Source organism: Pelodiscus sinensis, chromosome 29 (assembly GCF_052426305.1).
Source record: "Pelodiscus sinensis isolate ZL-2025 chromosome 29, ASM5242630v1, whole genome shotgun sequence".
NCBI classification, from domain to species: domain Eukaryota; kingdom Metazoa; phylum Chordata; order Testudines; family Trionychidae; genus Pelodiscus; species Pelodiscus sinensis.
The window spans coordinates 15,997,349-16,009,740 of record NC_143080.1 but is presented as its reverse complement, the minus strand read 5'-3'; the positions used below and the strand labels follow the sequence as shown (position 1 = coordinate 16,009,740).

Genomic DNA, 12,392 nt, shown 5'->3' with positions numbered 1-12,392 from the left:
TTCCGGAGCGTTTTCCCTAGCGGTACCCGTAGCGCCAGCAGGGCGCCCCCTGGAGTGGCGCCGCCATGGCGTGGCATAAGTACCCCTGCCGGCGCTGCCCCACCTCAGTTCCTTCTTACTGCCGTGTCGGTCGTTGGAGCGTCTCTCTCTCTATAGCTGTTAGGCTTAGATAGTTTAATGGTTCCCGTTTCACACTTTGTAAATAGTTGTGTAGTTAGATAGTTAGTTTTTTTTGTTTTGTTCCTTGCCCCCCTTGGGGGTAAGGAATGCCAGGGCCGCAAGGCTTTAAAACGTGCGCTGACTGCGGGAAGTTTATGCCCAGGGGCGACCCACACGACAGCTGCCTTAAGTGTCTGGGTGAGGCCCATTTGGCAATAGCCTGCAAGATCTGCAAGTCTTTCAAGCCTCGTACTAGAAAGGACAGAGTTTCCCACTTGAAGCTTCTCCTCATGGAGACGGCGCTTCAACCGGCACCGCCGGACCAGCCTGCGGTGCACAGCGCACTGGCCTCCACGCGCGAGGCCGTACACCGGGCATCGGTGGCAAGCTCCCGACACCGGTCTCGCTCTCCCCCTTCTAAGAGGGTGAAGAAGTCCCGGGGCAGGTCCCCGTCCAAGAAGCCGGTGTCAGCTGGACACCGCACCGCTAGCTCACCGGTGCGTGCCTCCCCTCTGGTGCACCGGCGGCACTGAGGGGGGCTAGCGAGCCCGGGCAGCTTGCCCTCTCATCGTCCGTCTACGCCGGACACCTAATCAGCCTTACGACCTCCCCGCCATCATCGGTTGACTCGGATGGGTCGAGGTCGCCCATGGGGCAAGCCCCAAGGGTGCCACTATCGCCCTTGCATGACCAGGGTCGGCATGCTAAAGTGGCATGCATTGGGACCAACCACGCTGGGTTTGGCTCCCACTGCTACTACGGGCTCCTTCACGACGCCGGGTCATCATTCCCAGGGAGCCTTGAGCCATGGCAGGCCATTGCTCTCCAAGTTGCCAGAGCCCCGCTTGGCCGTACCGGTGCCATACTCCCAAGGCTATCTGGCTTCCCAAGAGTCGACGTCCGTCTCCGTGACTCAGTGGTCCACCCCGGTACCAGGCATGGGCACCCCAGTACCGCTCGAGTTGGACACGACTCGGTTGGCATCAAGCCTGAGCACCTTAGTGCCGTACCTATTGGCCACGCAACAGGCACCAGGCCTGGACACCCTGTTGCCGCAGCCACAGTTGGCGCAATCGACACCGGGCCTGGGCACCCCGGTGTCACGGCTGCAGTCGGCGCAATCGGCACCGGGCCTGGGCACCCCGGTACCGCAGCCCCAGACGGCACCGCTTCCACTATTTCAGCCATCGCAATGGGCACCGAGCTTGAGCACCTTGGTACCGTAGCTACTGCAACGCAGCCAACACCGGCCTAGGCACCCCGGTGCCGCAATTGGCGCACACGGCACCGAGCCTGAGCACCTCGGTGCCGCAATTGGCGCACACGGCACCGAGCCTGGGTACCTCGGTGCCGCAAATGCCGCCTCAAACAGCACCGGGCTTGGGCACCCAGCTGTTGGTGCCATTGGAGTTTGCCGCACTGGGTCTGGGTCCCCCGGCACCACGGACGACCCGTCTGCGCCGTGCGCATGCAGGCAAGCCGGAGTCGATGGCCAGGTTTGCGCCGCACTCCTCGTCGGCTTCACTGTGGCCGGAATCCGATTACTCTTTGGACTCGGTGTCAGTACGCTCAGGGTCTTCGGGAGCTTCTTACCTCATAGGCATGTTTTCTAGACCTTTAATCATTTTTGTTGCTCTTTTCTGGACCTTTTCCAATCTCCCCCCATCTTTCCTAAAATATGGTGCCCAGTACTGGACACAATACTCCAGTTGAGGCCTAGTCAGTGCAGAGTAGAGTGGAAGAATGACTTCTTGCTTACAATACGCCTGTTGGTTAGAGCAAATAAACTTTCCCCGTGTCTCCCCTATTTATCAACCAGTGTTAATGACACTTGAGGTGTTTTTATTCTTTTTTTAGAGCCCTCCTATTGTGTGGCCCTAAGCTGTGGCTTAGCTTAGACCCTAATCAGGCCGTGGGCTGGGGAAGCACAGAGGGCCTGACCAGGTTAACCAGGTTTCTGACCATCCGATCCCAAGGCTCTGCCCCAGCCAGAATCATGGTTCTGATCTGAGTGGGCTCTCTGGGCTGGGAGACAGAGCCCTTGTGTAGCCACATGACGCGATCACCTGAGGAAACTGATCACCATGGTGGGGTAAGGCTGGGGACCACCTCTCAGAGTGTGGGGGCAGCACAGGCATGGGGAGCCAAACGTTTGTTCTCAGGGGGCAGGGAGGGGCAGAAGTTTGAAGCTGGTTGGGGGTGTGAGAATCTTCCAGGCCCGTGAGCCCCAAGAAATCCCTGCTCTGCACCGCGGGGAGCTAGGGAGGGAAAGGCCTTTCCCCAGTGATATCCCTGCCCATCTCTTCACCGCCTCAGGACCTGCACCATAGGAGAGGGCCTGAGTGAAGAGCACCCACCTGCTGTTCTACAGCAACCCAGCTGCCCTCCCCCCCAGCAGCTGTTCCAAAGGCCGGCAGAGAATATCATACCCCAAATCCATCCCTAGTGTCCATCCCGACCTCCCTGCCAGCATGAGATCAGGCTCCCTGCACTCCACAGGCTTGGGCCTCAGTTCATGGGGAGAAGGGACTGGGGACAGCAGGGGTCACGGACAACTCAGGGCAGCCAGGGGGCTACACAGGCCATGCAAGGACCCAGCTAGAATGGCTGGAGTGGAGAGAGCTGCACCAGGCCCAGAGGGAGATGGAGCTAAGGGACAGGGCAAAATGAGTGATTCTATGATGTTCCCTGCAGGGGAAGGTGGTTCAAGGGGCTCTGGTGTCCCTGTCCAGGCATCAGTGCTAGAGTTGGACAGCTGCTCCTATTTTCTTTTTCTGGGGCTGGTACTAAAGCCCAGGCAGAAGGTCATGTGCAGTGAGTATGATCCCTGCACATCCCCTAGGATCCAGGCTTCAGCTGCATACTCAGCAAGAATTCCAGGAAGGCTTGGCCTGGGTCAGGCTCAGTGCTTCAGGCAGCTGGGCTCAGCCCCAGCCCCAGCCCCAAGGAGGCTGGTGCAGGCTCCCCTAGCATGGAGGTGCCGTGGCTACTTTCATCTCCCTGTCCAGGATTTCTGCTCCATGAAGTTGGTTCTCCCCTATGGGGTGGGGATGTTTGTAAGGTTCCAGGCCCTTCCCCTTGTGGGCACCATATGGCTTTGGACCATCCTGTGAGGGAAGAGTGGGGGATGGGGGGGTCGCCAGTGGGGTTGGGGCTTGTGCGCATCCCAAAGGATTAGGGAGGCTACATCCAACTCTGATTCTCACTCTTGTCTCTATGGGGATGCAGGACACTGCTCTCGAGGAAGTTCAGAGTGCAGGCATCGCTGCGGTCGGCCTGGCAAGCCAGAGGTGCAGTGAATCCCATCCCCATGAGCTCCCCCACAAACAGATGCTGCTCAGCCAACTGCTGGTAAGTGGGGGTGTGACAGGGAGTTACCCCAAGGGTTCACTCTGGGAGCTGTGGGAATCACTGCTGGGCTGGACCGTTCTCACATTGCTTTGTTGCAGACACAGACACCCTCACAGGCCCTGATCTCACCCAGGAACAAACATCCCAAGGTGCAGAAAGAACAGCAAATGCGACAGGTGACCAACTTGGTGTTAGGGCTTAAACAGAACATGGCAGCTTACAAAAAGTGGAAGTGGTCAGATGATGAGGGAAGATAAAAATATTGCTCAAGCATGCGGAGATGTAATCAGGAAGGCTTAAGTGAAATTGCAATTGCAGCTAGCAAGGGATGTGAGGGGTAGCAACAAGGTCCGTGAAACCGTGGGACCCTTACTGAATGGGAGAGGCAACCTAGTAGCAGAGGACACAGAAAAAGCTGAAGTACAAAAGGCTTTTTCTGCCTCCGTCTTCACAGACAAGGTCAGCTCCCAGGGTGTGTGTAGACTACACCTCCCTGTCTACAGAGAGATGTAGATTAGGCACACTGAAATCGCTAATGAAGCAGGGATTTAAATATCCTGCACCTCATTAGCATAAATATGGCCACCGCTTTTTTCGGAAGAAAAAAATGGCAGTCTAGACGTGGATCTGTTGAAAATAAAGCCTTTTTTGACAGATCCCATAAACCACATTTTTGAGGAATACAGGATCTGTCGAAAAAGGCTTCATTTTTGACAAATCCATGTCTAGACTGCCGTTTTTCAAAAAAACTGTTTTGAAAAAAGCATGTTTATGCTAATGAGGCATGGGATATTTAAATCCCTGCTTCATTAGCAATTTTGATGTGCTTGATTTGCATCCTTCTGTCGACAGAGGGATGTAATCTAGGGTACGTCTAGGGTACGTCTGTCGCCAGAGGCATGTAGATTAGGGTACCGGACATAGTAAAATGAAGCGGCGATTTAAATAATCGCCGCTTCATTTAAGTTTACATGGCTGCCGCGCTGAGCCGACAAACAGCTGATCAGCTGTTTGTCGGCTCAGCGCGATAGTCTGGACGCTCCCCTGCCGACATCAAAGGTATTTGTCGACCACCCAGGTATGCCTCCTGGGATGAGGTTTACCTGGGTGGTCGACAAATACCTTTGATGTTGGCAGGGAAGCGTCCAGACTATCGCGCTGAGCCGACAAAAGCTAATCAGCTGTTTGTCGGCTCAGCGCGGCAGCCATGTAAATTTAAATGAAGTGGCGATTATTTAAATCGCCGCTTCATTTTACTATGTCCAGTACCCTAATCTACATGCTTCTGGCAACAGAGGCATGTAGTCTAGACGTACCACTAGATGTAGCCCCAGACTAGTAGCCCTCAGTGGTGAAAGAACAGGATACGGACCATTTAGAAAAGCTGGAAATACACAAATCCATAAGGCTGGATCTAATGCATCCAAGAGTGCTGAGGGAGTTGGATGATGTGATTGCAGAGCCATTGGTCACTATCATCGAAAATGCGTGGCAATTGGGGGAGGTCCCAGACAACAGGAAAAGGCAAATGTTGTGCCCATCTTTTAAAAAAAGAGAAGAAGAATGCAGAGAACTACAGACTGGTTGGTCTTCTCTCAGTCCCTGAAAAAATCATTGAGCAGGCCCTCAAGGAATCCATTATGAAGCACTTGGAGGAGAGGAACGTGATCAGGAACAGTCAACATGGATTCACCCAGGACAGGGCGTGGGCAATAATTTTGGAAGGGGGGGGCACTTCACAAGTTTCAGAAGTGGCTGTGGGCTGACCTGGAAGGGGCGGGGTTGAGAACTATCCTGCTGAGTACGGTGACCTTATTTTCCGAACCAGCTGCAGCTAGTAAGAACTGCTTAACTTAAATTATGAAACAGATTAAGTGTTTCAACTTTCTCATGTTACTTTATTTAAAATGAAGTTTGATAAATTAAAATGTTATGCCCAACACAAAAGGTTTCAATGTTTTCTTTATTTATGGAAGGGAACCTTTTTTGGGTTGGGGTAACTGATCCACAAAATCAGTTGGGGACCACACAAGTGAGAAGCAAAGAAACCCCTCCAAAACCCCCCAGTTCTCACTGATGTGGCCCCAACTGAGATACCTCACTCCTCTAGTGCCACAACCTCACGGGGTGAGGAGAAGAGGAGGGGGGAACTGAGGTTCAGGGCTTCCCATAGACCAGATTTACTGGGGTTCTGGAGTTAGTGGATTTGAAGGACCTCCTTAGGCTCTGGGATAGGGACAAAAATGAGGGTTACAGTGTGTGTGACAGGGCTCCCAGAAAGTAGCTAGGAAAGGATGTGGACAAACTGGTCTGCAAAAGAGAAGTGTGAGGGGGAATTTGATAGCAGCCTCTAAGTACCTGAAGGGAGGTGGATGGAGCCAGGCAGTTCTCAGCAGTGACAGAACAAAGATAAACGCTCTCCAGTTGCAGTGGGGGAGGTCTAGGTTGGATATTAGGAGGGTGGGTTGGAACATGTTACCTAGGGATGGAGATCCCTAAGGGCTTTGAGTCCTGGCTTGACAAAGGCCTGGCTGGGATGATTTCTTTGGGATTGTTCCTGTTTTAAGCAGGGGGCCGGATTAGATGGCTTCCTGAAGTCTCTTTCAACTCTAATCTAGGATTCTATGAACACAGCAGCAGGTGGTGCTACACACCCAAACTAAGCTACCTGAGTGCTTTCCTAAAGTCACTCAAAGACAGGCAGGAGATAACAGCCAATTTTCCAGCTCCTCCACCTTGCGCTCTTGCTGGAGTATAAACCCAGAATTATACTGTCCTCTCAGTGAGGGAAAGATATGCACAACAAGCTTATGTTAACCAAGCTGAGCTTTTATTCCTCAGCCACTTAACTCACAGACACACTGATTTAGATAAAGTATAAAAGATTCTGTCTCAAGTGATTTCCCTTTGGGTGCTCCACTGTTGGTGTCAGGTTGTCCTGGCATTGCAGCTCAGTTTTCGTTAGCAGTAGTCAACCAGACCGCACATGCACAGTGAGTGCCTGGCGCCGTTCGTGCCCTTTCAATCACACACATGGTCCAGCTCCCACCAGTTCCTTCTTCACCTCCCTTGGTCACAGATGGAGCGAGCCCTTTCTCCTCACAACTCTAGTCAAAGAAGATATTTTAGTTCAGTATTTAGTTTTCTACACTATAACTATTAAAAAGTGACTAGCTAGCAGTTATTAGTTACTATATCCTGTTTCTGAAGGATGCGGGGTTGGCCCTTGCTTCCCTAGAAGTACATTTGTTAGCGATCACTGCTTTCCATCACTGAATAGATAGGATGTGCAAACACTGAGCAACTATCACCAAAAGATTTATCAGAGATCTTTGTAATCTATACCTGCCACATAGATTGCTACCACTGACATGGAACCTGGAGATGGTGTTGGCTACTCTTACCTATGTTCCCTTTGAACCACTAGCTACCTCTTCACTATCAACAATGATGATCAAGGTATTTTTCTACTAGCCATTACTTCTGCCTGTAGAGTTGGGGAACTGGCGGCCTTAATGGCAGTACCATCGTATACCACATTTAATAAAGACAACGTCATATTGCGCCCACATCCCTCCAACTTGTTCAGACTTCCACATAAATGAACCAATTGTCCTTCCTTCTACCCTAAACCACGTGCAACTCATCTCTTAACGTGTGCTGAGCACTCACTTTCTATATAGACAGTACTCTACCTCTTTGCAAATCAGAGCAATTGCTAATCTTGGTGGTGGAATGCTCCAAACCTCTCTCATCGCAACGCATTTCCAGACTCATGGTTTCCTGCATAATGAAGTGCTATGCCATATGGAATAAACCACTCCTGGAAGCACCTAGAGCACACTCTGCGAGAGCTGTAGCAACCTCCACAGCTTTCCTTCGGAGGTCCCCCTCAGGGACATTGGCCGAGTGGCCACATGGTCCACAGTGTTACCTTTATGAAACATTACGCAATTTCTCGGAGTCTAGCGAATGATACCACTGTGGCCTCTGCAGTACTATCGACTGTGATTAAATCATGACTGCGAGACCCGCCTTCCACGTACTCTCAGGTACTGCTATAGAGTCACCAACAGTGCAGCACCCTCACTGAGGGGACATCGCTTGAAGAAGAAGAGAGAGTTACTCACCTGTGCAGCAATGATTGTTCTTCGAGATGTGTATCCACATGGGTGCTCCATTATTGGCGGCAGGTCTTCCCCATGCTGCAGATCGGAGTTTTCATTAGCAGTAGTCAGACTGTGCATGAGCAGCGAGTGCCTTGCACCATTCGTGCCCTTTCAATCACACGCGCGGTCCAGCTCCCGCCAGTTCCTCGAGTCCACGTTGGTATCTGAAAGATACAATAGGAGACTCTGAAGCGGGGATGAGCACCCACAGGGGGGACACATCTCGAAGAACAGTCGTTGCTGCACAAGTGAGTAACTCTCTCTAAGTGATTATAAGAGATAGCAAACAAATCAAAGCAGATTGTCTATTAAATAAACCAAAGCACAAACTAAATCTTATACTAATTAGAGAGCCTGTAGATGAATTATCACCCTGCCTGATGACACAAGCAGGCCATCAGATTGCCTGCCATACACAGGCTAGAAATCCCTTTAGACTGAATATCCCAGCTCAGACTTTGATCCTCAGGTGTTTCCAGGAGGTCTCGTGTGGGGAGCGAGGTCCTCAGATGACTCCACACTGCACCTTGGATAGTCGCTCCCTGCAGCAGACCTTTGTTCCAAACTCAGTTCTCTGTCCTGCTTGTAGAAAAATATGGTACCAAAATGGAATTCAGTGTCATGTGGTATGGTCATATGTCCCATTATGTATGGGAGTTTTCCAGAGCAAGACTAGTTGAAATAAAGACACAGAGTCAATATTCGCAACTTCAGCTACAAAAATGATACTTATACACACACATGACTTGTTGGATATGATTATCCTAACTTTTCCAATAACACCTTCCAAGGCCAGATGCATTGTAATTGTTATAATCATACCATTATGAAGAATTTGGGATGCAGAGTCACAGAGGGATCCCCATTTTGGGAGAGTGGCCACAGAGCCTCAGGGGTTCCCTGAGTTGGGCTCATATTGTTCTTGCTTCCAGCAGTCTGGGTCACTGGGCCAGAGCCAGAGAAGTGCGCCCAAGAGAGTCAGTGGGAGGTGAGCTGCTCTGTGGGGATCTCCATCCTGTCCAACCCCACTCTGGGACTAGTGGCAGGACAAAGGGTGGCTTTGGGGCATCTCCGAGGCAGCATCATTCCTGGGAGTTCATTCGTATCAGCCCTGGGAGGCTGCAGACCTCGTACCTTATTCTTGCTGCCCTGTGTAGTAAGATGAAGGCCTAAAACATAAGCGGCTGTATCTAGACTGCATCTCTTTTCTGTAAAAAGGATGCAAATTAGACACATTGCAATTGCAAATGAAGCAGGGATTTAAATCCCCCCCGCTTCATTTGCATAAACATGGCTGCGCTTTTTTCCGGCTCGGAGCTTTGCTGGAAAAAAGCGCCAGTCTAGACAGGGATCTTTCGGAAAATAAAGCCTTTTCCAAAAGATCCCTTATTCCTCTTTAAAAAATGGCAGAATGATGGCTAGAGATGATCTAATCAAACCACGAGGTACAGGGTGATGGGTGGCATCTAAATAGCGTCAGCGGGTCAGCAGTGAGGTCTGACTTGTACCTGTACATAAGCTGGTGTCTCGGGGGGACAGTCTTTGTATGACCTAGGGGGCAGTGGGACCTCCCACGGATAGTCATTCCATTGTGGCAAGTACACATGCGTAGGGATCCAGTAGAGTCTACTGACAACTCTGACTGTACTTCCCTCTACAATAAACCTGGCCTGGCACCTTCGATCCTTATCTGGTTTGTGGTCTTGGGGGGCCCTCTCGGGGTCTGCTGTGGAGACTAAATGCACAAGTCCACACGGCCCAACGGAGCCAGAGACCTGTGAGGACACCTCGCAATGAATCCCGACTGTCCTCCCTGAATAACTATACCAGTGGTCCCCAACACGGTGCCTGCGGAGCAATCTGGACTGGCCCCGTCCCCAGGCGTGCGGCAGGTGCCAGCCCCGGGTGCCTGGGCGGCCCCTGCCCGGGGTCGCAGCACATGCCAGTGCCAGCCCTGGGCGTGCAGCGCATGCTTGTCCCCACCCCCAGGCCCATGGCCCATGAGCGGCCCCACCCCCGTGTGTGCGGTGCGTGAGCAGCCCCGCCCCCAGGCACCTGGCAGCCCCAAAACGTTGGGGACCACTGAACTACACCCTGTTCCAGAGGGCAAGAGAGCCCCTCCCACCAGTAGGGAGCAAGCCAGAATGAGAGGGGAAACAGAGTCACATCCTTTGCAGAAAAATATTCCAACCCTTTCTGCATCCTCTACAGCAGCGTTTTCCAGACTATGGGCCGCGGCCCAGTACCAGGCTGCAGGAAAACAATAGCGGGCCTCAGCGTGGTTGCCAGGGTGTTCCAGGCTCCCGGAGTGCCTGTGTGGGGCCGGGTCCCCCAAGCCCTCGGCCGGCCTGGGCGGAGTCTGCAGCCAGATGTTCCGGCTCCCGGCAGAGGCATAGCTGGGGTAGGCGAAGGGGAGAGCTGGCCACTGGAAGCAGCACTGGATGGGGACAGGCAGGGGAGTTTGGGGGGCAGCCGAGAGAAGCAGAGCTGGCTGGGGGACAGGGGGCTGGCAGGGGAGATCGGGAGGAAGAATAGGGGAGAAGCGGCCACCGGAAGCATCGGGGCTGGCCGGGAGAGATTGGGGGGGCCGGCGGAGGCAGGGCTGCCAGGGGGCATGAGGTCGGAGGCAAGGAGTTTGCTGGGGAAGATGTTGGGGGGGGGGGGAGGAGATGTGGCCGCTGGAAGAAGGGCTGGACATGGACAGCAGTGCTGGCCAAGGGAGATTGAGAGAAGTGGGGGAGAACTGGCTGTTCGGGAGGGGGTTGGGGGAAGTGGGGCTGGCCGGAGGTGCAGCGGGGGTGGGGTGGAGGGAACGAATCGGCTGGCGGGGAGCGGGACTGACCAGGCCATATGTAGATCTCGGGGCGCTGCCCCTCTTTCCCCCCACAAAGCACGAGTGAGTCCGGCCCAGGGATTCTATTGTACCCGCCCCACACACACACCCCTCGAGTAGGTGCGAGCTGGCTGGCTGGTAGACACACTCATGCAGCCTGAGCACATTTACCAGCCAGGGAGTTCGAAACTACAAACGGATACATCTAGTAACAATAAAACGGACCTAATGAGAAAATACCAGACATGTTCTATGTCTGGTATTTTCTCAGTGTGTTTTTTATGGCCACATCTAGACTGGCATGATTTTCTGCAAATTCTTTTAACGGAAAACTTTTCCGTTAAAAGCATTTGCGGAAAAGAGCATCTAGATTGGCAGGACGCTTTTCCACAAAAGCACTTTTTGCGGAAAAGCGTCCGTGCCAATCTAGACGCGCTTTTGCGCAAAAAAGCCCCGATCGCCATTTTCGTGATTGGGGCTTTTTGACGCAAACCAAATCTGAGCTGTCTACACTGGCCCTTTTGCCCGAACGGGAGCAGTATAGTATTTCCGCAAGAAGCACCGATTTCAGGCAGTAGGAAGTCAGTGTTCTTGTGGAAATTCAAGCAGCCAGTGTAGACAGCTGGCACGTTTTTCCGCAAAAGCACTTGCTTTTGCGGAAAAACTTGCCAGTCTAGACACAGCCTTGGTGTTTATATTTTTGGGCTGCAAAAAACAGTAGGTGGGGGGGGGGAAGGGTTCCAACTAAAGTAAAAAGTTTGGGAAACCCTGGTCTAACCAGCTTTCTGTCTGGCTTACAGTCCATTTAGCCAGTCCATGTTCCTTAACTTGCTGGCAAGAATATTGTGGGTATCACAAGCTATGCTAAAGCTGGCACTGGGGGCTTTGGGAGGACCAGCAACAACTTATTTGAATGTTCATCATTTGATTAATGAATATTGAAATATGCAAATGAATGTTACCGGTCCTCCGAAAGTTCATGAATGGATTTACTGGTCCCCATGTCAAAACGTTTGGGAAGCCTGCTCTACAGTGACTCTGGAGTCTTTGGGCGGAGACGCTGGCCTGGGCCCACTCGCCCCACAGGATGCGCCGCACTCCTGTGAGCAGCTCTTGCTTAGCTCTGCCAGCTCAGCTCTGCCCCCCTGCTCAAGCCATCGCTCGGGTGAGGCACCCTCGGCTGGGGTCCTGCAGTTCCTGTCTCCCCGCATGAGGGCTGGTGAGGCACTGGCATGACTGTCTACGCTGCAGTGAGATGGCCCCAGAGGGACGCTGTCCAGGGTGCTGTGTGGGCAGGTGATGAGGTGGCCAGCTGGGCAGGCAGTGGGATGAGCCCAGGGTCTGTGTTCTCCCCTCCATTGCCCCTCACCCCGGGCACCTCCATGATGCCCCCATTCCCCAGCCGCACTGCCCTTCCCAGCAGTGGCGGTTTCTGCCCCTCCTTTCAGTGGGGCCGACGTGCATCTCCTGCATCTGGGGACAGGACTGCGGGAGGCTGGGCCGAGGCTGAGCACCCTTCTCCCCAGCTAGGCGGGGGGAGTTACTGCGCTAACCTATGGAGCAAGCTGGCCAGTGGGAGTTTTGTTTTTCTTCCTGTAGCGCAGCTCTCTGCAGCACCAGCTTGCACCCCACGTGGCCTGCAGCCGGGCAGGAAGAGGTTGCTATGCCCACGGCGCTGCACGCACCAGCCTGACGATGTGCTAGAGGCTCCATGCGTGGCCAGGACAAACTGGTGCCCCCCCACTTCTCTCTGTCCTCCCAACTGAAGTGCAAGTGGATGATGGGCTGTGCTGGAGTGTGATCGGGGGGGGGGGGGGCCTGTCTGCTCTGTGACCCAGAGTTCCCTGCACTGGGCTGTGTGATTCCCACTGACTCGCCCA

The 12,392-nt window shown here is 53.2% G+C and overlaps 1 protein-coding gene across 2 annotated transcripts in view; it reads right to left on the bottom strand.

The window, feature by feature from the left end:
• Positions 1-6,132: 6,132 nt before the first annotated feature.
• Positions 6,133-12,392, bottom strand: part of PRR29 (proline rich 29) — a 31,267-nt gene continuing 25,007 nt past the window's right edge. Inside the window, exons 6-7 of one of the 2 annotated variants that reach the window (XR_012898022.2) lie at positions 7,641-7,843; positions 6,133-6,617 (exon numbers count right to left, since the gene is read on the bottom strand). The gene's annotated coding sequence lies outside the window, so the exon portion shown is untranslated. The remainder of the gene's footprint in view (positions 6,618-7,640; positions 7,844-12,392) is intronic. The other variant, XR_012898021.2, reaches the window with a different exon arrangement.